The sequence below is a fragment of the Motacilla alba genome, chromosome 2 (genome assembly GCF_015832195.1).
Source record: "Motacilla alba alba isolate MOTALB_02 chromosome 2, Motacilla_alba_V1.0_pri, whole genome shotgun sequence".
Classification (NCBI taxonomy): domain Eukaryota; kingdom Metazoa; phylum Chordata; class Aves; order Passeriformes; family Motacillidae; genus Motacilla; species Motacilla alba.
Window position 1 is genome coordinate 149,844,425 of NC_052017.1, and position 25,241 is coordinate 149,869,665.

At 48.4% G+C, this 25,241-nt stretch overlaps 1 non-coding gene across 1 annotated transcript; it reads left to right on the forward strand.

Annotated features, from left to right (window-relative positions):
- Nucleotides 1-15,984: 15,984 nt before the first annotated feature.
- Nucleotides 15,985-16,067, forward strand: TRNAL-CAG. Its single transcript has one exon. It is a non-coding gene; the product is annotated as a tRNA-Leu (tRNA).
- Nucleotides 16,068-25,241: the final 9,174 nt, after the last annotated feature.

Consider the following 25,241-nt stretch of genomic DNA (forward strand, 5'->3'; position numbering starts at 1 on the left):
CTGACCAGGCTGCCTTGCTGCTGCCATAGGCTGGGACCTACCCTTGGCAACCAGTTGCCATGGCCACCATCCACCCATCCATTGGTGTGCACCCAGGGCTTGTCTCCTCTTGGTGCCATTCTCTCTGGGACCTGCCACTGCCCCTGGGAGCTGGGCATCCTCAGGCTGAGCCGGCAGCATTGGCCATCGTCCTGCTGCTGGCCCCGGGCTCACTCCTATGGCTGCCCCCTGAGGCAGCTGAAGGAGAAAAGGCGGCGCAGAGCCCGCCGGGCCCTCTTGGCCATGGAGCGCCATGGCCGTGGTGCCGTGAGCTGCGGGACGGCTGCGCTGCCAGTGGGGCTAGCAGGAACGCTGCGTGCCAGGGGCTGGGCAGGCACCGGGCAAGCTTCTGCTGGCGGCTCATCCCCGCAGGGCTTTTCCTGGGGAGAGGCGGCCTGGGCACGGCCAGCCTCCATCCCGCTGCGTCGGCCTCCTCCACGGCATTACCAGGCGAGGCCCAAACTGCAAACCCCTTTGCCTCTTGGGGCAGTGCCGTGGGGAGAGGCTCGCTGTGGCCCTGCTCGCTAAGGTCGCTGTCTGGAGGACTAGGCGCTGGCTCCAATTTTTCATCTCGCAGCAGGATGGACAACAGACTCTCTACCTCCCTGTCCCTCTCTTCTGACACTTCTTCTTGCTCCCACTTTTGCAGGAGCTCATTCAGAAGCGTTTCCAGGGATGCTGAGTCCTCAGAGTCAGACCCCAAGTCTGCCAAAAGCTCAGGAGACACAAGCTCTGAGGAGCTTTGTGTCTCTGCTGTGGCGTCTTCGGTCACACTGCAAGAGCTGTGTGGCACCGAGGAGTCTGCAGCGGGCTCCAGGCTGACACTTGATGGAACCCTCAGGTCACAGCTGGACGTCATGGAGCTTTCTTCACTGCTCATGGAGGAGAAGATGCCTCCAAAGAGCTCTGCATACACTGTCTCTTCCTCCTCCAGCTTCTCCAGCTCCTCTCTCTTCTTCCCTGTAATTTCTAGCAAATCATCAGGCCCCATGCACAGCTGCTGCCGGTGAAGTGCAGCATGCTTGGCTGCCCAACGAGTTGCCCTCTCCTCACAGTGGCCTCCAGGCAAAGGAGAAGCTGAGAAGCCTGAGCTTTCCACAAGCTCTGGTGTGAGGAAGAGCTTGCTGTGGCCCTTGTCCCAGGGATCTCCAGCCAGGGCACAAGCTTCTTCCTTTACCTCGTCCTCTTTCAACAAGGAAAGCAACATGTTCTGCAGGTCTTAGTCCCACTCTCTTGCACACTGTGCATCGGGGAGCTCTTCCTCGTCCCGCTTTTCCTCCGGCTCCTTTACAGAAGTGTCCCAGACCTTCAAGTTTACAGGGGAAGAGCTCTTCTCCGCCAACTGGGCAGGGCACAGGAGCTCAGACCATTTTGCTGCCCCTTCTGTGGAGCCATTGGTTGAGCTGCAAGCACTGGGCAGCTCCTGGTGCTCTACATCCACCTCTTGGTTGGCATTTGACTGCTGGAGGTGGCAGGGAGATACGCTGGACCTGTCTTTTAACAGGTACGGGCCCAGACCACCATAAGGGTCGTTGAAGGTGTTGCCAGCATGCCCTGCCTGCACCTCAATCAGCCCTTCCATCTCGCAGCGTCCCAGGTGCTCCCAGCCTGGCTGGGCCCCAGTGCAGAGCAGCACACTGCGTGCAGGTGTCACGGGTGGCAGGTGATGGCCCTGCCTTGACACTGACCCCTGCCTGAGCCCTTCCATTTTGCTCCCCAGGGAAGGTGTTCCCTGAGCTCTGCCCGTAGGCAGTGTGCCCCATGGAGGAGGTTGCACTCGCTCTGGCTGGCCCCTGGCTATGGGGCCCACAGTCCATGCTGTGCCTCTGGAAGATAACCCAGAGGCGGCTGCTGCTGCTGGCAGAGGGGGCAGCTTGACACTGTCTCAGGCTGCTCATGCAGCACGTACTCTGCCTCTGGGAGAGGATGCAGAGGCTGCTACTGCTGGAAGAGAGGGCAGCTTGATGCAGTCAGTGGATCCTCTTGACCTCTCAGCACTGAGCTGGTGTGGAGGTGCCAGTGTCAAGTGAGGGCCATGCAGAGGCGGCAAGTCCGACACGGACAATCTCTGTGGCCCTGTGACACAGCTGCTGGGCACTGAGTGCCCGCCCTCCTGGCTGCCCCTGCGTGTGCAGGACATGGTGGGGCTCCGTGACCGGATGGGGAACAGGGAGGGCTTGTCCCCAGGGATGGGTGTGATGGTTGTCCAGGTGACCTGAGGTGCCTCCCGTGGCTGCATGTGGGTCACCTTTGGGAAGCAGGAGGAGGCAAGGGATGGAGGCAGCGCTGTGAGCACAGTGTCCCCCACGTGCCTGCAAGCCCGGGCCTGGCCCCAAGGCAGGTGCTGGGCAGCTGCTGCCTCCAGAGAAGCTGCTGCCTCCTCAGAGAGCTGCTCTCCTGGGAGTGGCCACTGCAGGGTATTTATAGCCCCAAGGCTCATGACATGCACCTGCATCACTATGGCCTCTGGCCATGATGTCACTGTGCATCACAAAGGCCTGGTGGGCATGGCCATCCTTTCTCCCACAGGCCTGGTTCTTTCTATACTTATGCCCCTGGAGGCAAAGGCCTTTCTAAAGCCTTTTCCTCTCAACTTTTTCTATGCTTCTTCCTTTCCCAGAGACCTGCAGCTCTCTCTTGTTCCACTTTGTGCTCCTCCCCTAAACATGCCCAAGGAAGCCCTGTGCCAAAGTGCCAAAGTGCTTTTCCCACCCACATCACCGTCTGTGCCAGGCCTCGGCGCCGACCTCAGGTAGAGAGATCATCAGAAAGGCAAAAGCTCCATTTCAACTACATCTAGTCACTACTGTGAAAGATTAGAAACAGTGTGTTTTTTGAAAAGAATTCCAAGGATACAAAGACAAGGGAAATTTCCATTCTTTACTTACTGTGGGGCTGGGTAGAATTTTCGTCTAGAATATGCCAGTGGCATCCTGCTATTCTGTGTCAGCAATAGTGTGGCCAGATGTACCAGGGCATTTATTATTTTTTGTCCTTCTGTTTTGGGGACTGCTGTGGCTGCACCTCGAGTGCAGTGTGCAGAAATGTGTCCCCATCAAGGTGTGATTAGTTAGAGATGCCTCTGTGTGAATTTAGGTGCTCAGGAGATCATCTACCAAAATCAACAGCAGGGATTTTATTTAACAATTAATGTGGGGTAGAGAGATAGGGGTAGGAAAAAGAAAGTGAGAAGGAAAGAGGGAGAAAAACAGGGATGGGGCAGGGAGAGGAAGAGTGGAGTTGGAGGGCTATGGGGACGAGCAGGGCTGTTGTGGGGAGGTGAAGATGTCTGACAGAGGACAGTCCAAGATGCTGGTTGCAAGCAGTGTCCCGCCAGTCCTTCCCCTCCCTGCGCTTCTCTGCACTGGGGTCCCGGTGCTTCTTGTGGAGTCAAGGACACCCGACCAATCATCTGCAGTTAACACCTTTGTCCAGCCGATGTTGCAGGTAGCCAGGGAGGTGTTTTCCTAGTAGCCATGTGAAAGGAGGATGGGTTTGCCTTTATTTAGCCGCAAAGCTGAGCCCCAAGGAGCATTTCTCAGTTCCAAATTTGGCCTTGGAGCAGGGTGGGCATGCACACCCACAATGCAGCCTGGGCCTGAGCCAGCTACTGTGGCATTATACAATGGAGCGCTGTCATCCTTCCTCAGCCCGCTCTCTCTGACCAGGCTGCCTTGCTGCTGCCATGGGCTGGGACCTACCCTTGGCAACCAGTTTCCATGGCCACCATCCACGCATCCATTGGTGTTCACCCAGGGCTTGTCTCCTCTTGGTGCCATTCTCTCTGGGACCTGCCACTGCCCCTGGGAGCTGGGCATCCTCAGGCTGAGCCGGCAGCATTGGCCATCGTCCTGCTGCTGGCCCCGGGCTCACTCCTCTGGCTGTCCCCTGAGGCAGCTGAAGGAGAAAAGGCGGCGCAGAGCCCGCCGGGCCCTCTTGGCCATGGAGCGCCATGGCCGTGGGGCCGGGGGCTGCGGGACGGCTGCGCTGCCAGCGGGGCAAGCTGGAACGCTGGGTGCCAAGGGCGGGGCAGGCACCGGGCAAGCTTCTGCCAGCGGCTCATCCCCGTAGGGCTTTTCCTGGGGAGAGGCGGCCTGGGCACGGCCAGCCTCCATGCCCGCTGCGTTGGTCTCCTCCACGGCATCGGCAGGGGAGGCCCAAACTGCAAACCCCTTTGCCTCTTGGGGCAGTGCTTGGGGGAGAGGCTCGCTGTGGCCCTGCTCGCTGAGGTCGCTGTCTGGAGGACTAGGCGCTGGCTCCAATTTTTCATCTCGCAGCAGGATGGACAACAGACTCTCTACCTCCCTGTCCCTCTCTCCTGACGCTTCTTCTTGCTCCCACTTTTGCAGGAGCTCATTCAGAAGCCTTTCCAGGGATGCTGAGTCCTCAGAGTCAGACCCCAAGTCTGCCAAAAGCTCTGGAGACACAAGCTCTGAGGAGCTTTGTGTCTCTGCTGTGGCGTCTTCGGTCACACTGCAAGAGCTGTGTGGCACCGAGGAGTCTGCAGCGGGCTCCAGGCTGACACTTGATGGAACCCTCAGGTCACAGCTGGACGTCATGGAGCTTTCTTCACTGCTCATGGAGGAGAAGATGCCTCCAAAGAGCTCTGCATACACTTTCTCCTCCTCCAGCTTCTCCAGCTCCTCTCTCTTTTCCCCCATCATTTCTAGCAAATCATCAGGCCCCATGCACAGCTGCTGCTGGTGAAGTGCAGCGTGCTTGGCTGCCCAACGAGTTGTCCTTGCCTCACAGTGGCCTCCAGGCAAAGGAGAAGCTGAGAAGCCTGAGCTTTCCACAGGCTCTGGTATCAGGAAGAGCTTGCTGTGGCCCTCGTCCCAGGGATCTCCAGCCAGGGCACAAGCTTCTTCCTTTACCTCATCCTCTTTCAACAAGGAAAGCAACATGTTCTGCAGGTCTTGGTCCCACTCTCTCGCACACTGTGCATCGGGGAGCTTGTCCTCCTCCCACTTTTCAGCCACCTCCTTTACAGAAGTGTCCCAGAGCTGCAAGTTTACATTGGCAGAGCTCTTCTCCGCCAACTGGGCAGGGCACAGGAGATCAGAGCATTTTGCTGCCCCTTCTGTGGAGCTATTGCTTGAGCTGCAAGCACTGGGCAGCTCCTGGTGCTCTGCATCCACCTCTTGGTTGGCATTTGACTGCTGGAGATGGCAGGGAGATACGCTGGACCTGTCTTTTAACAGGTATGGGCCCAGACCTCCATAAGGGTCTTGGAATATATTCTCACCATGCCCTGCCTGCACCTCAATCAGCCCCTCCATCTCGCAGCGTCCCAGGTGCTCCCAGCCTGGCTGGGCCCCAGTGCAGAGAGGCACACCGCGTGCAGGTGTCACGGGTGGCAGGTGATGGCCCTGCCTTGACACTGACCCCTGCCTGAGCCCTTCCATTTTGCTCCCCAGGGAAGGTGTTCCCTGAGCTCTGCCCGCAGGCAGTGTGCCCCATGGAGGAGGTTGCACTCGCTCTGGCTGGCCCCTGGCCATGGGGCCCACAGCCCGTGCTGTGCCTCTGGAAGATGACACAGAGGCAGCTGCTGCCGGTGCTGCTGGCAGAGGGGGCAGCTTGAAACTGTCCCAGGCTGCTCCTGCAGCACGTACTCTGCCTCTGGGAGAGGATCCAGAGGCTGCTACAGCTGGCAGAGGGGGCAGCTTAGCACAGTCAGTGGATCCTCTTGACCTTCCACCACTGAGCTGGCGTGGAGGTGCCAGTGTCAAGTGAGGGCCATGCAGAGGCGGCAAGTCCGACACGGACAATCTCTGTGGCCCTGTGACACGGCTGTGGAGCACTGAGTGCCCGCCCTCCTGGCTGCCCCTGCGTGTGCAGGACATGGTGGGGCTCCGTGACCGGATAGGGAAGAGAGTGGGCCTGTCCCCAGGGATGGGTTTGATGGTTGTCCAGGTGACCTGAGGTGCCTCCTGGGACTGCCTGTGGGTCACCTGTGGGAAGCAGGAGGAGGCAAGGGATGGAGGCATCGCTGTGTGAGCACAGTGTCCCCCACGTGCCTGCAAGCCCGGGCCTGGCCCCAAGGCAGGTGCTGGCCACAGCAGCCAGGCTGGGCCGGGTTCCCAGCTGGGCTCGCTGCCTCTGCGCCATTGCTGTGCCTGGGCCATCCCAGTGCTGGGCCCTCCGCAGAGCATGGCCTGGTGCCAGGCCTGGCTCTCTCTGCCCCAGGGCTTCCCCCAGGTCCCACTGCAGGCTGTCCCTCCTTCCTCGGCCCTCACATGTGGCCGCTGCCGGTACAGCAGTGGCTGCCCCTCACGGGGCAGGCCATGAGCATTCGCCTCCTGCTTTTTCCACATTGTGGCAGTGCTCTGATGAACACTGGCCACAATCTCCCAAGTGAGCTGCTGCCTCCAGAGAAGCTGCTGCCTCCTCAGAGAGCTGCTCTCCTGGGAGTGGCCACTGCAGGGTATTTATAGCCCCAAGGCTCATGACATGCACCTGCGTCACAATGGCCTCTGGGCATGATGTCACTGCAGGTCACAAAGGCCTGGTGGGCATGGCCGCCCTTTCTCCCAGAAGCCTGGTGGTTTTCATGCTGATATCCCTGGACACTAAGGCCGTTTTAAAACTTTTTCCCCTCAACTTTGCCTACGCTTGTTCATCTCTCAATGTTCTGCAACTCTCTCTGGTGTTTCACCTTCTTTTCCTCCCCTAAGGAAGCCCTGTGCCAAAGTGCCAAAGTGCTTTGCCCTCCCAGCCCACCATGTGTCCCAGCCCTCGGCCCTGACCTCCTGTAGAATGATCAGGGAAGCAAAAGTTTGATTTGAACTTCATCTGCTTGCTACTGTCAAAGACTATAAAAATGTAGTTTTAAAAAATGAATAATAAGAAAGGATGGCCAGAGAAAATGTCCCTTCTTTCTTTTGGGGGTGGGGGTGCGTGGAATTCTGCTCAGGAATATGCCAGGGGCATCCTGGTATTCTGTGTCAGCCATAGTGTGGCCAGCAGGACCAAGGCTGTGATTATTCTCTGGGCTGGGCACTGGTGTGGCCGCACCTTAAGTGCTGTGTGCAGAAGTGTGCCCCTGTTAATGTGTGATTAGTGAGAGACACCTCTGCATTAATTGAGGCTTTTTCTTAATCCCACTTTGGTGCTGGGGTCTCATCAGTTTTGGCAGAGCCAAAAGGAGATCCTGGCTTGAGTCCTGGATCTAGTGACTCCAGGATTTGTGGGATGGGAAGTCTTGGTCAGAGTTAGGGCATTTCAGTCTCAGAATTATAAAATGGTTTGGCTTGGAAGGGTTTGAAAAAGCGTCTTGTTGCAATCCCCATGGTAAGGGCAGGGATGCCTTCCACTATCCCAGGTTGCTCCAAGCCCTGTCCAACCTGGCCTTGGACACTTCCAGGGATGTGGCATCCACAGCTTTTCTGGCTGACCTGTACTTTTGCCTCACCACTCAATAAATTCCAACAATCCAGGACAAGGAGGAAATATTTTCAAATTGAGAGGGCACCTTTAGTTTAGCTATTAGGAAAAAGTTCTTTACTGTGAGGATGGTGAGGCCCTGGAACAAGTTGTCTAGAGAAGTTGTGGATCTGGAATTCAGATTGTGGAACCTAATCCAGTAGAACTGGATTAGGTTCCATGGCAGGTGGCTGGAACTGGATGATTTTTAAGGTCTCTTCCAACCCAAACCATTCCATGGTTCTGTGACTCTGCGACACTCGTTCTGTCCTTCTGACAGTCACACCTTCTCCTAAACTGGGATTGCTGTGGCTTGTCCCCTTCCCACTGCCTGTCCTCTCCTTCCAGCCCAGCCCCCAGGGAGACACAGCTCATCCCTGAGCTCGTTATCTTCAGGTATAGCTCAATAATTAATGACCCTTGCAGGAACCAGGGCTGCAGTCACACTGAGGCTTCCAGTCAGTGCAGGAGGGCTTGAAGTAAAAGGACTTGTAATTAATGTCCTCTACAATATGCAAATGAGACTTCCTTGTCCTTAGACCAAAGGCAACTAAATTAGTCAAACCAAAAGGGAAGAAGAACAGGAGACAATGTTTAAATTAGAGAACAGAGGGAGGGTGATGCTTTTATTCCACAGTAATTTAGATTACAAATCCACTCTCCCCTGGACCAGTGAGCATTTCTATTTGCTCAGTTGCCTAATTTGTGTTTCACTCAAAGGAAGAAGTTATTTTGTTTATTTTTTTTCTTTTCCTCTACAACTCAAAAAACCAGGAATAGAAACAGCTCTGGGAAGGAAGAGCCAGGAAAGCAAAGCAAGTCAGCACAGCAGCAATTATTGAGGTAATCACTGAAAGCAAACAGGAGCTCCTGGGATTCTCCCAGATAGAAGGTATGGGGAAAATCTTGGGGCAAGGGCAAAAAAACCCACATTTTGCAACTTGAATAAATTCTCTTTGCTCCTTACGAGGAGCTCCTTAGGAGGATGGAGAATGGGGTGAGTGATTCTCTCAGTAGGAAAGGAAAAGGGTGGATGTGTACTAGAGCCACTGGAAAGGGAGGGAAAGTGTTTAGAGACCCACAGGAATTAAAAAAGACAGAAAATAGAAAGACTGGGATGTGATGAACACACAGTGGGGTCCTTAAATAATGAAACTGGTCCTGTCTGGCTTCATGGCATTACCTCATCTCTGATTTCATCCTCCGTGGCTTCAGAAGCCTCTCTGGCAGCTTCAGGGTTAATCTGTACCTTCAGACTCAACTGCAAAACACTGGAAAACCACAGACCTGCAAATCCATCTTGCATTCACCCATTTTTTTTTTCCATCCATTGAGTTCCAGCATAACCCTGCGCTAAAACTTGCAAAATCATGGGCAGGTAGGTGAAGATGCTCTGGTCCATTGAGATGGGTTTCATCTGGTCAGATGTTGACAGATTCCTCCAAATAAATGGCTGGAGGTGAGTTATTTTAAGGAAATTGAGGGAATTTTGGATTTTTATGAAATTGGGCACCTCGTCATAATGATACTAGGGATGATAATACTAGGGAAGATGAATCTAAAATGGTTTAAAAACTGAATGGGCAGGTGATTTCAGTGTGTTGCAGTCTGTCTCTAAAGCACAAAGGGAGAACACAGAAACAAGGGATCACAGGATTATTTATGTTGGAAGATACCTTGAAGGTCATCAGGTCCAACCCTTAACTCAGCACTGCTAAGGCCACCATGAAACAATGTCCCCAAGTGCCACATACATCTACACATCTTTTAAACACCTCCAGGGACAGTGACTCCACCACGTCCATGGGTAGCCTATTCCAGGGCTGGATCAGCCTTTCAGCGAAGAATTTGTTCCTGATGTCCAATTTCAACCTCTCCTGATGGAACCTGAAGCCATTTCCCCTCGTCCTGTCACTTGTCACCCAGGAGGAGACCAACACTCACCTGCCAGCACTCTCCTGTCAAAGACTTGTGCAAAGCTAGAAGGTCCCTCCTGAGCCTCCTTTTCTCCAGGCTGAGCCCTCCCCAGCTCCCTCAGCTGCTCCTGGTGCTCCAGACCCTTCCCCAGCTGCAGACCCTTCTCTGGACACGCTCCAGTTCCTCAATATATTCCCTGCCATGAGGATTCCACATCCCACACTTGGGTGATGTGTCCCAGTGTCACATTTCACCTATGAGATCACACTCCTGGTTTCTCCCTCTGATTTTGTAATATAGATCCACAAGTTTATCTCAGGAAATGTTCTGCTTTCTTTGGCACTTTCTGGGTGATGTCCCTGTTCAGAGAGGTCCATTTTCCTTCCAACTAGGAGACAAGACATACTGAGCCTGTGGAGGGCCTGGGGTTGAATATAATTGCCTTTATTGAGCAACCCTGATGTTTGCTCTTTCTCAAATCACTTGCCCTCTCCATAATTCTGTTTTTCTTCCCTGTCTCCCCCTGGAGTTACTGCTGAGGTTGTAACTCTTTCAAGGGAGGAAATCAGCTCTCTTTGTTTTCCTATTTCATTCCATACATGCATTTCTCCAGGGCCAATTTATTTGTTGTTTTTTTCCGAGGCTTTCTCTCCACACAAGTCACTGTGCCTGCCTTGCCCACTAGATGTCATGAAATGCTGTGGATGCTCTCAGAGCTGTGGGCGAAGGGGACTTTTAGCTGCTTGGTAGCAACTTGCTGGAGTTCCTCCCTGGCCATCTGCTTTTTTGGAGGTAGCCCACTCAGCTGGGAACTGTGAGCAAAAGCATCAGCTGCCGCCAGCACCATCCTATTTTCAGCTCCAAGGAATCACGACTGTTGGCTGCACTGCCAGGAACAGCAGCTCCTGGCATTTGCTGGGGGTTGGTGAGTACAGGAGAAAACCTAGAAGGAGAAGGGTTTGGCTTCAGCTGACCCACAGTTAGCTATGGACAGCTCTGCAGCTCTTGCAAGTCTTCCTGTCTGCTGCAGCAAGAAATTTCTTCTCTTCATTTCTGAGCGGCTGGAAGGAGTAGTTGTGCTGGGAGAAGTTGTGCTTGGGATTGGTGGAGACACCTTTCTGGAAAGGCACTTGGAAAGGAGAAATATTAAGTTTATTGGCTGGATATGTGACTCATCCAGAGATGCAGGCTCTCCACAGCTTCATATACCAAGGTCTTCAGGGTCTAAGCATTCCTTAATAGATTTTGGAAGCTTTCCATATTTTTTAGAAATTTCTTTTCATTTTTCAGAGCTTTCTGTTAATTTTTCTTTCATTCTTCATGTGATTAGTTACCATTTATCTCTTCTATTTTAAAGAACTCTCTTCTTTTAGGACTGGCCTGCAGTCAGCAGGGTTCAAGTGGGGGTGGGGGACATATTTTTAGTTCATTGCTTGACTGGAGAAAAAGCGATGGTTAATGGAAGTGGTTGCTTATTTCCCAATGTTTGATTTCTTTCCCGGTGAAGGAAAAGAGAGGGAGAGGATTTCAGCTGAGGGGTTTCCAAGATGGAATTAATCAAGTTGCCCCCAACAGAGGCAACATTTGCTGAGCCAATTTTGTGAATATTTAGACATGATCCCACAAAATTCAGGGACAGATTGCTGAGGGACATCCTGTCACCACAACAGGACACTTTTGTCCCTCTCTCTCACACACAGCACTGCTCCAGGTAACCTTGTTCCCATGCAAAATGTTGGGATGATCCTCTTTCTTCCTGAAGCTCCACATGAAGGTGCCACGTGAGTAAGAAATCTGAGCACATCTTTCCAGAAACTTGTGTTAACAGTTCAGCAAATGTCGAATTTTTCTGAGCCAACACCTTGTCAGACCCAAATAAGACTTCCACATTTGCAACATTGGAAGCAAAACTCTCAGGATGTTTTGCAAAGGTCTTTTTTTCCTGCCAACCTCTCCCTGTTGGTGTTCTGGCCTAGTTTGTAAGTTTGATCAGGCCAGACAAGTCCCACAAGGTGCCAGGGATATGAATCCCTGGTTTAAGGGTGGAAAGGAGGCCGAGACTTTGTCCATATGGACCAAATCCCTTTTAAAACACTTTGATTCTGAGATTAAGAACATGTGCCAGCTCTTTTATTTGGTGTTCCAGACCTGGGCCTGCAGCTGTAGAGATTCAGCAGCAGCAAAGCAAAGAGAGAAGAACAGAAGATGGCAACAGAGATGATGAAGGGACTGGAGCATCTTTGTTACGAGACCAGGGTGAGAGAATTGAACATGTTCAGTCTCAAAGAAAGTGACCGAGAGGGAACCTCATCAATGCCCAGCGATATCTGCAAGGAGGGGTCAGAGGATGGACCAGGTTCTGCTCCATGGGACCCAGCAATAGGAGAGGAAGAACAGGCAGAAAATAATGCCCAGGGAGTTCTACCTGAACATGAGGAAAAACTTCTCTCCTGTGCAGTGACCAAGCCCTGAACAGATAGAGTGGAGTCTCCCTCACTGGACACATTCCGGAACCACCTGGACACAATCCTGTGCCGGGTGCTCTGGGATGGCCCTTGTTGAGCAGAGAGGTGGCACCAGATGACCCCACTATGGTCACTTCCAGCCTGACCCATTCTGTGATTCTCTGAGAAGAGATACCCATTCTAGGCAGTGGCTGCTGGGAGAAGAAAGGCTCCAAGTCCCTTGCTGGGTTCTGGGGAAATCACAACAAAGCCCCACTGCTTGACAGGTGAGAAAAACTTTGAGCAAATATATGGAAGGTCAAAGAAGGTCTGAGCTTCAGGGGAAACACTTGAAAACCCTGTTCCCCAACTTGAAAGTAGCTTTGTAGTCCTCTACAGAGAGATCCTGCCTTGCCTTGTCCAGAGAAGCTGTGGCTGCCCCATCCCTGGAAGTTTCCAAGGCCAGGTTGGATGGGGCTTGGAACAACCTGGAATAATGGAAGGTGTCCCTGCCCCTGGCAAAAGGAATGAGATGATCTTTAAGGTCCTTCCAACCCAAATCATTTCATGGTTCTCTGATCCCTGCAGAGTGACAAAACCACCAGGAAGACAGAGCTGGCCAGCAGGGCCCTGGTGGCTGGGATTATTTGGGGTGACATCTGCCAGCAGCGTGGATGAGCCTATTTGCCCCAAAAGCAGCAGCAATCTGCGCAGGTCCCACCTGTCCCGCATCCATCCCTGTGCTCCCTGCCATCCTCCTACTTCCCGAGCCGATTTCCCTGGTTTTGTGTGCTGTGGAGCCAGGAGAGGGCAGCAATGCTCATGGACAGACACAGAGTGCCGCTGCTGTCCCCAGTCCTCCCCGAGAGTCTGGCAGTGACATCCCAGCGCCCTGGTCACGTTCGGATGGACAGCACTCTATGCAGGTGCCTCTGACACTTCAGCTCTGGTAAATCCATGTACAAAACTTTTTTTTTTTTTTTTTTTTTAATTGCGAAAGGAAATGTCTCCTCTGCAGCTTGGTTTGCACAGGCTGTGATTTAAAATCCTGTCCAACATCCCAAGATGTGGCCAAGCAGCTTCTCCCTTTCTTCTCATGCAGATGAGACTCTGGATGCTTTTAAGCAAGTGGTTTTGACTTAATTGCACTTTTTGATGAGCACTTAAAGCCCTCCAAATTAAATTTCAAGAAAATTCAAGAAATGAACACCCTTTCTCCACCCAGCCTCAAGTAATAAATGAAAATAAGAGATTTCTGAAATAGTTTCCCTTAATAAACATTGATTAGAGTCACAAATCTCTGCCAAGCAGTGGGAGCCTGCATCCAATGTGGACACGTCAAAAAGGTTTCATCTCAAGATAAGAAATATTTTATTTATATTTTTTTACAGCGAGAACAATCAAACACTGGAACAACCAGACCAGGGATGTGGTGGAGTCCCCAGTCCTGAGGGGTTTCAAGCCTCATCCCTGGAAGTGTCCAAAGGCCAGGCTGGAAGGGGTTCTGAGCAACCCGGTCCAGTGGAAGGTGTCCCTGCCCATGGCGGGGGGTGGAACCAGATAATCTTGAAGGTCCCTTCTGAACCAAACCATTCCATGAATCCATGAAGATGAAACTGGACAAAATGTTAGACAATCTCATCAAGGATTCCTTCTCACATAGGAAATGAGAGCTATGGCATCTTCTGCTTAAAGATTCTACTTGGACATGGCATGGGGACATAAAATCCCAGAGATGTCCCCCTGGATGAGTGACCTTTAGTGAAGGAGTTCTCCTCAAGGTGTCTGACCCTGGAATGAGGCTCAGCCCTTGTTCTTAGCAGGTGGTGGCTGCCCCAACCCTCCAAAATCTCCTTCTGAGTCCACGACTCATCTGCCATGATGAGCAAACGAGACTTTCCTTCTTCCCCTTCTCCTTTCCCAAGCCAGAATGAGCCAAAGCATCGTTTGTTTTAACAATAGATAGAGCAAGAGAGATCCACAGGCATCAAACCTGAGCTGTGGAGCTGTGCCAATCCAAAGGCAGGCAAGGTGCGAGGGAAATGGCAAATGCCTCATTGATTTCAAAACTGCTACACGATCCTGCCTGGGAGTCTGTGAAGCTGTTAAAAAAAAAGCCTTAAAAGGACGCGGTGTTGATGGAGAGTTGGCAGCTTCCTTTGTGCCGGCTGTTTATTCTTATACAAAGCAATCCAAATGCGGAATGTTTACCCAATGGAAACCCCTCGGCATTGTGCTTCCCCCTCGAGCCTCCACAGCTCATTCCTCGCCAGCTGGAGCTCTGCAAAACACCTCTCTTACTCACCCATGGCCACCCACACCCAGATGCCACCCACACCAGGCCTGAAGGAGCTCGAGGGACAGGGGTGGACCAGGACGTCCTTTAAGCCAACACAGAAGTCCCTGACTTGCCCTCCTGCCCTTTTTCTCCATTTTTGCCTTCAAATTTATAAAAGACACGAGGTGCATTGCTTTGATGGCAGGTTGATACTCGATTCCCAGCAGTTTGATTCCCTTCTCTGCCTCTGATGCCTCCTAGGGCAAAGGGTCGTTGTCATTAAGGCCACGTCCCTGTGATGGGCAGTGGCGACACATGGCTCTGTATCCATCAAAGGCATCGAGACTGCGAATTTGTAGTGCCAAAATCTCGTGTCTCTCTAACATGGCCCATTAGCCAGGGCTCAAGACTAACGACTTCCCATCAGCCAGGAATGTGGGCAGAAGCAGCTGATAATTATAGGCATCCTGCAGCTCCTCCCTTACAAGCTCAGGAAATCCTTCAGCAGGATAAAGTTAAATGGGATGCTGAAGTTTTCATCTGTAAGGGTACAGTTATAAGAGTTCCATGTAAAATCCTCTAAATATTTTAGAGTTTTAGGGGTTTTATAGAGAATCATAGGATGGTTTGAGCTGGAAGGGACTTTGAATGCTCTGAGCCCTCTCCCCCTCTGCTTCTGTAAATATCACATCTCTTCTCCTGTGAAGACCCTCATGAAGACCCTCACCCTTGTCCAGGGCCATGGATAGTTACCACCCAACCTCCTTAAAATATTACAGAATATAAAAATAAATATTACAGAATCCAGACTGGTTTGGGTTGGAAGAAGCCTTAAAGATCCAGTTCCAACCCCCCCAGTATCTGTTGCATAAAGGGTGAAATTTATTTTGCATGGCTGGAAGATTTGTTGCTTACCTCAATTTCCCTTTCTCTTGGAATAAAATCTCTCTTTTCAATTGAAACTGAATTTCCTCAGCCCTGTTTCTGGACCCGGCAAAGTCCTGCTGTTCCCCTGTTTCCACCTTCAAAGGGAAGAGATGACCTTGCTCAGATCCTCTCTGGGGAGTTGCACTGAGCTTTGGAGGACGGGAAAACCTCGTTGCTGCAGCAGCCATCAGCTCATGCATATGCCACTGTCAATTCATCTGAAGTCTGTTGGACAAATTCCAGCACTTTGCAGGGAAAGAAAAAAATAAAACAAAGAGAAAGAAAAAAAAAAAAAAAAAAAGGAGCTGGCAGAGATAATAGGATATGCCAGAAATTATTGTATCTGGTTTTTTATTCTGATTCTCAGGGTTCTTTGGGGTTTTTATATCCTTCATTTAAGCTGGTGTTTGGTATTTGCACTGGTTAGGCCCACCCTAAGCTAACTGTCAACCTCTTAACTAATTGTCAACTTAGTTCTAAGTGAAGATAGAGAGAACTCCAAGCCTTTTTGTGGAATTACTAAATTTGGATAAGACCTCTGAGATCACCGAGACCCATCACTAACCCAGCACTGTGTTCACCACCACACCATATCCCTGAGCCACATCCACACACCTCGGAACACTTCCAGGGACTGGTGACTCCAGCACTTCCCTAGACAGCTCATTCCCATGCTTGACCACCTTTTCACTAAAGAAATTTGTCTTAATATCCCATCTGAACCATTCCTGGTGCAATTTTAGGCCATTTCTTCTTCTCCAATCTCTTTTTTACTTGGGAAAAGAGACTGACTCCTACCTGGCTGCACTCTCCTGTCAATTCCAGAGTTCAGGCTGTTCTTTGCTTCCCAGAGGAGAATCCTGGATGCCCAAGGAAATGCTCCACACACTAAAAGGACAAACTCGATGGAAAACAATTTCCCAGGAATTTCAGGGTGCAGGGGAGGATATTACAGGGGTCAGGATGGCCGAGCGGTCTAAGGCGCTGCGTTCAGGTCGCAGTCTCCTCTGGAGGCGTGGGTTCGAATCCCACTCCTGACAACTCCTTTGCTGACCAGAGCCATTCCACAGGGAATTCTACTGCCTCTCTTTGCAAGAGACTTCCTGGGAGTCTCCCTGGTCTGGTCCCACCCAGCTCGGGGATTGACTCCTGCTATTGGCTGTTCATACTGGCAGCGATGAGTGTCCCTCCCACTAATCAACACTTGCCTTGGGCAGTGTTTTACTTTTCCATGGGATCAACCTGGCTCAGGTGCAATTTTGGCTTTTCTGATGTTTTACAGGCACTGAGGCTGCTGGTGAAAAGTGGGTCTCACCTATCTCAGGGGGGAAAGGAGTTTTAAGCCATGAGTTTGGGGGCTGATTGAGGGCTTTAAACGAGGTTTGAAGGGGAAGGGGATAAACCCAGGCTCCCTGCGTGAGCCCAGGGGCACCATGCCAGTGTTGGGATTGAAATCCATCTGCTTGTGGTATGGAAGGCTCTACAGAGGGGCCTGGACAGGCTGGATCAATGGGCTAAGTTCAAAAAGTGAATAAATGTGTCACGTTGTGACATGATTCAGTGGCCATGGTGGCATTCGGTCCAAGACTGGATATGATGATCTTGGAGGTCTTTGCCAAACCTATCAATTCTGTGGTTCTTAAACTCAGAAATCCTCTTCAAACCTAAATGAGACAACAAGGAAAAGAAAAATAAAAAGCAGCAGCTGCAGCAGTTAAACCCAGAACAATCTTTTTACTGCACCATTTTTTCCCTAATGCATGTGAGGCTTCATAACATTTATGCTGCAAATTCCTTGAGATGATGTCTTTTATTGAGTGTTTTATCCAGCCCTGCAGTGTGAGTACTGCTGGTGGTAGAAATATCCTCATCTGTCAGAGCAGGAACTCTCAGCAATAACTGCTCCACTCTTCTTTTGCAAGAATTTTTTGGTCATAGCTTATCTCCATTGCAATCAAATCCTAGACCCTGGATTTCTTCCATAATTCATTTTCAAAACCAGTAGCAAATCCTTAAGATCCTTGCGTGCCTCCCAGGCAGACAGGGGAGTCCAGCAAGCAAAGGTGGATAAAAAGAGCAGGAAAACTGGTTTGTCTTGAAAGGCAAAGAAATTGGACCAAATGAATCATCCCATCTTTACTTTCTTAGTAAGAACAATGCAGCAGCACTTTCTGCAGCCTCAGGTGTGCACCTTCCTTTAAATATCATTGCCAAAGTACCTTTCCTGCTATGGGGAAGGGGAAAAAAAGGTGCAGACCTGATGTCAGGGCAGTGATGAATGAATTTCAAGTTTTAAGTTAAAAAAAATAAACTCTTCCTTTGAGACAGACATTGTGGAAGGAAATATTTGGCTGCTGCAAGAGCCCAAGTCTGACTGAGAACATAAAACCTTAGAAGGTTTTTGTCATGGTCAGAGTTGGCGACTTCACTGCCCTGGGCAGCCTGTTTTGATGTTTGACCACTCCTCCAGTGAATATTTTTTTTCTGATATCCAACCTGAACCTCCCCTGGTGCAACTTGAGGCCATCTCCCCTTGTCCTGTCATTATTTGTGTGGGAGAAGACGCCAAGCCTTGTCTCTAATTAGAATATCCGCGTGCAACAGTTTTCTCAAAATCAGATGTTCTGGTGCAATCAGCAATGAGATGCTTCCCCCAAAACTGCTGCTGAACAGAGAGGATTGAGTGTTTTGGGATCAGCTGACTCCCACTGTGGAATGGTGCTGGTTCAGCACATCAAAATACCAAGCAAGTGTTGGTAAACTGCTGAGGACGGTGGAGAACAACTTTGAGTATTTCAGAAGTCAGGAGGGAGATGAGATTAAAAGGAAACAATGTGTGCAATTTGTCTAATCCCTGACTAAGGGGAGCAGAACTGTCCACAGGCATTTGCAGAATGTAAAACCAACAAAGAATGAAAAAGATCGAGTTAGAGAGGAACAAATAATGCTATTAGGAGCAGTGGGAAATGAAAGAAAATACAGCCTGAACTGCTTGGAATTTAATGCATTCTTCTGTAGACATTCCTGTTATGTAACATTTGTGTTAAAAACTTCATCTTTCCAAAAATGTCAGGGGTTTTACAGAATAACTGATGATAATTCATCATCTTTTGTTGGTATTGTTGTTTGTAAATAGAAACAACCGAAAAAATAATTCTAGCTTTCAGTGATGGACTTGAAAAGAAACACCATCTGTAGACTAATTTTTAATAAACAGGATTATGTAATAAAAGACAGTTGGTTGGAATTTACTCTGATTCCTGGGTTCTTGGAAAGGCAGGAAGACACCAAAATCTCCTCTGGACACACCAAGTCCAATTTAGAGACACCTCAGAAACAAGACCATGTAGGAGAAACACTGGAATTTGATGGTAGAGAAGAAAATTGGTTGAATTCCCCGGGAAAACATTCACTGCAGGAGAAAGACATGTCCCCAGAAATTTCTCCAGTGCCTTCTAGACTTCATGTATATTTATATATACATATCTGTGTGTGTATGTTCATCTACACAGATGCACATACATATATTTATATACACACATAAATATGTATTCACACATATATATATAGGGAACCAGTGCTTTTCACATGTAATTTTATAGGAAATTAATATCCTACTCCCCAAATCTGACTTGCAGAAGCCCGATGGTAGGGGAGATATTTCCTTTCTCACTCTGTGAGGTGTAAGATCCTCCCCATGAAATGGTGCAGCCCAGAAGGAACTTTGAAGCTTTTGAGGAAAATTAGCTGCATAATAGGCAGGTGGGTGAATAAACAGAGAGACAGGAACATGGTATTTTCTTGTTCCAGCTACTTTTAAGTGGACACCAACTTGGAAAAAGTTGCTCCTTTTCTGATGAGCTTTAGCATTCAAATTCACAGGAATTTTGTGGTTTTCCTGAAGTCAGAATAACCTCAGCAGCTGATCCTTGCAACACTTTGATTGGCATCCAAATATTCTGGAGCAGGGATCTGCTCTTGGCTAGGGACTTCAGGACAGCCTGGTGACAAGTGAAGTTCAGTTAATGGCATGGTTTTCTCCTTTAAAATGACCCAGCAGAATGTGGAAAGAACATGTTTAGGTTCAAAACATTGGACATTGGGTTACTACTGGAAAATGTCTTTACTTTAGAATACTTTAGAATGTCATTCTAATATTTCAGAATGTCTTTCCCAAGGTGAATATCCTGAGCTGGGAGGGATCCACAAGGAACACCCAGTCCAACTTCTGGTCCTGGACATCCCAACAATCCCACCCGTGCCTCAGAACCTTGTCCAAACCCGTCTTGAGCAGCTTTGGGGCTGTAACCACTCCCTGGGGAGCTGTTCCAGTGTCCAACCAGCTCTGAGTGAAAAACTCCTCCTGATTTCCAACTTGAACCTCCCCTGGCACAACTTCAGACCATTCCCTTGGGTCCTACTGTTGGAAATGATACCAAGTTCAAAATTTTTTATAGAATTTTAGTCAGGGGTTTTTGTTCACCTTTGTCCCATGGGAAGGGAACTGGAGTTTCTTTGCAGAAGGTTGTTTTACCAGGCGAGGTCTGACGAGCTGAACATCTCAGCAGATTTGGAATAGCACAGAAAATACACAAAAGATAACAACTATTAACTCCAACCATCACCCATCACCATGGTCCAAAACACCTGGTCTGGGAAAAGAGTGATAAAAGAAAGGAGAATGGGAACCTAATTAACATCAGAGGCAAAGAAATCCATATCCAACAGGAACCCACCTACTAAGAACTGCACTGCCTGGGACCAATGAACATACAACCAATTGATTTCTACAGGTTTTGATTGTATCAAATATATGAAAAAAATCTAGTAAAGTTTTTGTGTGATGGAATGGTTTTTTCTCCTCAACCTGGGCAATGCGTGGATGAAATAATTTCTGTTGCAATCCCATCCTCTGATCTGATGTAATCTCATAGCACGGCCAGAAGTGATCCTCCTTTGTCCCTGGAAATTGCCTGTTTTCCAAATGGGCCACAATGGTTCCATGTTTGAGAAGGAAGGATTTGGGGAGAGGGAGAAAGACACCCCAAATTCCAGGTGTTTGCAGTGAACCAATTGTCCAGGCAATTACGGGGAATTCCCAAGGGCTGCTCCAGCTTGGGGCCTTACGAGGCTCTGTGGTGGTATCCAGACAAATCACCTCCCACACACCCTGACTAATTACTGTTCTTTGCCCAATTAACGCATACCAATCTTCCAAGCGAAAGCAAAACATCTGCACCCACTGAAAGGAAGGCCCTGAGCTGAATCCAGAATGTGTCTCCTCCTTCCAGCAGGAAATCTGTGCTGGTTGGGGCTATTCTTCCTTGCTTGAGCACAAAATCAAACCAGAGCTGATAATAAACACACAAAAATTGTGATTCAGCTCCTGCAGCACCCTGAAACACAGGGAGGAGCTGACAGAGGAAAGTCAAAGGGGTTCCAGTCCCAAGGTTTATTCCCTGCCCTTCTTAATTGCTTATGATCTACATGGGAAAAGCAATAATTTCTCTTTTCTTTCTCAGTCGCACTCCAGTATTAAGAATCCAACTGCATTTTCCCCCTTTCAATCATCGGGCCCAAACATTATTTTGACAGGGCTTTTTTCAGTCTGAGTTTGCTATTACTGCAGAGTGGATGGTTTATATTGCTAATTAGCATCTATTAAGGCTGTTATCCCATTCAAGCCTTGATGAATGGAGATGGAAAGGAATAAAGCATCAGAATAAATCAGAGCAGGAGAAACTGAGTTCTCCTGTGGGAAATCTCTCCAAGTTGAAAGTGTCTGGATGTGTGCAGTGGAATTTTATATATGTACCTTGTATCATTGATGTTATTATGGCTTTCAAACCTGTTATCCATGGTCTGGATACTTTAAAACAGAAGAGTTGGCATCCTGGGTGTTCTGGGAACAGCTTCCTGTCTCCAGGATCCAATGAGAAACTGGACATAACCAGGAGAAATATAAGAACTGGGAAAAAAAACATATGAGTAACATAAAATCAGTGTTCAAAAATCTGAAATTCAGTGGTTTCCCAAACTTGAGGTGTTAATGGTCCTTGACAAAAGTTATTCTGGGCAATGATATCCTGGGAAAATAGAAAATTTACAACCTGTGGAAATGGGAGAGGCAAAGGGAAAACCCTTTTGCCTCCTCGTGGTGCTGGGGAGCTGAATTTTGGAAAGAGTAAAGGTCACTGATTCTGAAATGAAGATTATGACAGAGAAAAGAGGAAGGCAAGTGATATCACTGCTGAAGGGAATGTGGTTTCCAGGAATAACGCATCAGGTGAACTCTGAGAAGCTCCGGACAGAGCCCAAGTCTCTGACTGAGCCTTGCAGTCCTGATACAGAAATCTTTCCCCATGAAAAAAATAGGAATCAGAGCTTCTTTTTAACAAGACGTTTCAAAAGAAAACCAAAGGAAATATCCTGCCCCTTCAGCTTCCCAGCCTTTCCTCTTCCTGAAACCCCCATTTTTGGGATGTAGGGTGGCACAGGCATCTTCCTTGTTCCATTTGAGCTGGCAGAAACCCCAGCAGGTTTTTACATGAACATTCACACAGAAGAAACCATTCCAGGCATTCCATCCCATAGTGAAAAATCAATTCCAGCCCTTATCCTGTGTCTTTCCTTTTTTTCTGTGACTTTTTTTGTGGGATGCATCAAAACCAAGTCTGCCTCCAAGCCCCATGCAGTGAGATTTCCCTGCCTTTATTTGGACAAAACATTTCCATGTTTTCCCATGGAAGAAAACTCCATATGTGGTGTAAGCTGGCCAAGCTGCAAAAATCCTGGCGAGATGAACCAAAAAATATGGGCTCTGGAGCTGGGATTGTGTTCCCTGTCTTGTAGATCTCCACGTAATTCCATCTGCAGAAAAAAAAAATCAATAAAAAGGAGTTGATGGATACGACTGGAGGAGGGAATCAAAGCCCATCTGGAATTGAATCTGGTGAGGGACATGAAGGGCAGTAAGTTTTCTGGAGGAATATGAGCAGCAAAAGGAAGAGTGAGGAAAATGTGGAGCTGCTGCTCAGTAGGGTGGGAATTCTGGTGGCAAAGAACATGGAAATTGCCCAAGTACTCCTCATTTAAGTCTTTGCTGGTAAAATCAGCCTTCAGAAATCCCGGTTTCTTGGACCAGAGCAAGGAAGATTTAGCCTCAGGGAAGGAGGATCAAGTCAGGGAACTCTAAGACAAAATAGACTTATGGAATGCACGGAGGAGGGCAGGATGGATCCATGGGATCTGATGTCTTTGCTAAGTCACTCTCACTTATCTTTGAAAGGTCATGGTGGCCTTGGAAGTTCCCAGGAGCAGAAGGAGGCAAATTCCACTCCTGTCTTCAAGAAGCACAGAAAGGGAACTCAGGACAGGGAGTTCCTTGGGAAGCTGATGGAGCAGCTAATCTTGGGAATTGGTTTGGAACACACATCCAGTTCTTTGAATTTCAGTGAGGGAACTTAATGGTCATTATGGGAAATGCCTGTGGAAAACTGGAACTGGTGGTGTGCTGAGATCCCTGGGTTTGGAGTCTCTGCTTGTCTGAGTCTCTTCACACTGTTTGCAAACTGCTCCGAGCAGGAACAATCTGTTCCTTCAGTCCTTAACTGCTGTGGGATTTGCTCTGGGCCTGGATCCTACCACAGCTAAAATGTTAAATATTCCAAACCAGAATCATTTGGATGGATTGTTGACACCAAGGGCTGGAAGAACTGAATTTAAAAGGGTGGAATGATTCACTGGAGACGCCCTTTTGATGAGGATCTTGGACAGCCCCACGTAAACCTTCAACAATGTTCTCAGGAACATGGTGATTCTTGGAGTTGTCCTGTGCAGGACCAAGAGCTGGACTCAATATTCCTTGTGGTCCCCTTCCAACTCAGGATATTTCATGATCTGGTGATCCTGTGAATTCTGAAGTCATTGCTGTCTGTACTGGCAGGTCTCCAGCTGGCTCATGGATGAGGACATCAGGACAGAGGTGTTTGGATCTGGACCCAAATCCCTCCAGTCTCATATTCCCACATTTCCCTCTCAAGGATTGCAAGCCACAGCCCAAGAATCCTGGTGGGAGACAGGCAGGCAGAGCAGGAGGTAGTTTTCTGCCCCAGAGATGTTCTTCCAGCCCATTCCTGAGGGTCTGATCTATCCCAAAGTGTTTTTGAGCTGGATTTGGATGTGATGACCTGGCTGTCCTGTGTGTGTGGCTGTTGCCTTTTCTGTGTGTTTTCCTTGCAGTTTTTTAATTCATCTGAATCAAAACCCCTCTGGCAAAAGAGCAGAGATCTCAAAGGTTCTCAAGGGTTATATTTCCACAAGATTCAAAACCAGCAAGACACAAGTCTGAAGGGAAATAAACTTCATTAACTCAGATACTCATGGTGCCATTGTTTTACTCTCTTTATTAACTCACAGAAAGGTGAACAAGTTCATTTTCCTCTTCAAATTAGGAAAACAAATATTTTTTTACATGCTGCCAGGCAAAGGATAGAAGAGAAAATCTCTGCCCACTAATGCTGCTCTATTCAATGCACGACTAAAATCGTATTTGCTTTGATAGAAAATCTTTATCCTGAGATAAAGACAAGTCTCTGGTCTCTCTTTGGAAGTCCTTGTAGGAACATAACTTATATTGAGGATGATGCACAGGTTATGGATGTAATAATGGATAGTTGGAAAGTCTGGATGTTTGGAAAATCAGCATTGACCAGCCTGTGGTGTGTCAAGCATGAGGTATTCTGCAAAAACATGAAAGAAACCTATCAATGAAGAAAGGAATGACCCAAAATTCTGCTGGACAGTGAATCAGCCAAAATACAAACCAGTAAATGATTAGTTATTAAAAAGTTATGCTTATTTTATGCTTAAAAATTATGCTCATTTTTAGGTGTCTAAAACCCAAAAGCCACTGCAGCAACACCACAAAAACAACAGCAAAAATGGTACTTGAAAAATAGTTGGAGTTAAGTTAAAAAAGGCTATGATTCCCTGGTGTGAAAATGCAATTCTTGTGTTCCTTTTTTTTTCATGGTGTTTATGTTTCTTAGGAAGTTTTGGGCAGAGAAGTTGGAAGAAAAGCAATTTGTTTGAGTAATTTTCTGCTGAACACTCTGACAAGGGAACTTTCCACTTCCAACTGTGCATTGGAGACAGAGATAAAACAGGGGGGACATGGCCAGGTGGGAAAGTCAAGAATAAGCAGAAATGAGGAAACTACCAGCAAATGTGTGAGAAAGCCTCATGAAATATAGAAGAGAAGAGGCTTTTCCCTAGGGATCCCAAAAATTCAGTTTTGTTGCAATCCAGAAAATACTGGAAGCTAATGATGGGAGAAATGGATCTGTTTAACAAGACAATATCAAAAGACATCTTTGGTTTCAAATCAATTTTTTTCCCCCTCATTTTCTCCAGCAGATCCAAAGACCTTTCTTTAAACAACACATTCATCAAGCTGGAGTTCAGCAATGCAAACCTTTAGAGAAACAAAGACAACTCAATGAGGATTTTTGTGCTCACTTAATTCAAAATTCGGGAAAATCCACTTCAAAGGTCTCTCTGACTCCAGGACCCATCACCTTGGCACTGAATGGTGTCTCCAAACCCTTCCAGACATCTTGTCACCAGTTCCATGCTCAGCTGGAATCTCATCCTCTAAGATATTATCAGGATGAGTGATTTCTGTTTATTCCTATTTAAACCAAATGTGTCAAGTCTGTTCTTTCTAACTGTGAGCCAAGGGGCAAAAGAGGAGCTGTTTAAGGCTTTTATTAAGTGGAAGGATAAGAACCCAATTTTTGTATCCCAGTAATAATTCTTAGAATTATGGAGTGGGGAAGACTGAGGAATAGATGGGAAAACCTTCAGGGAGAGTGTTGATAGACATTCTGAAAGTTCATAGAACAGTTTGTGTGGGAAGGGACCTGAAAGATCTTCTCATTACAGCCCCAGGGCCACTTTCCATTAAACCTTTTTCCTCAACAGAAAAAGTATCGGTGAGTTTATTTATATAAATATCCCCATGGATCCCCACCATTTGGATAACTTGGTACATTTGTGTTCACTCTTAATTGGTAGATTTTGTGAGCTTTGCTTTTTTCTTATTTTAGTTGCTTTTGTGTTGCAGTAGGGGCTCAGCTGTTCCATGCTCCAGCCCCTGTGAGACACCAGGAGGTGAAATCTGCCCTTTGATCTCACACAAAAATAATGATTCA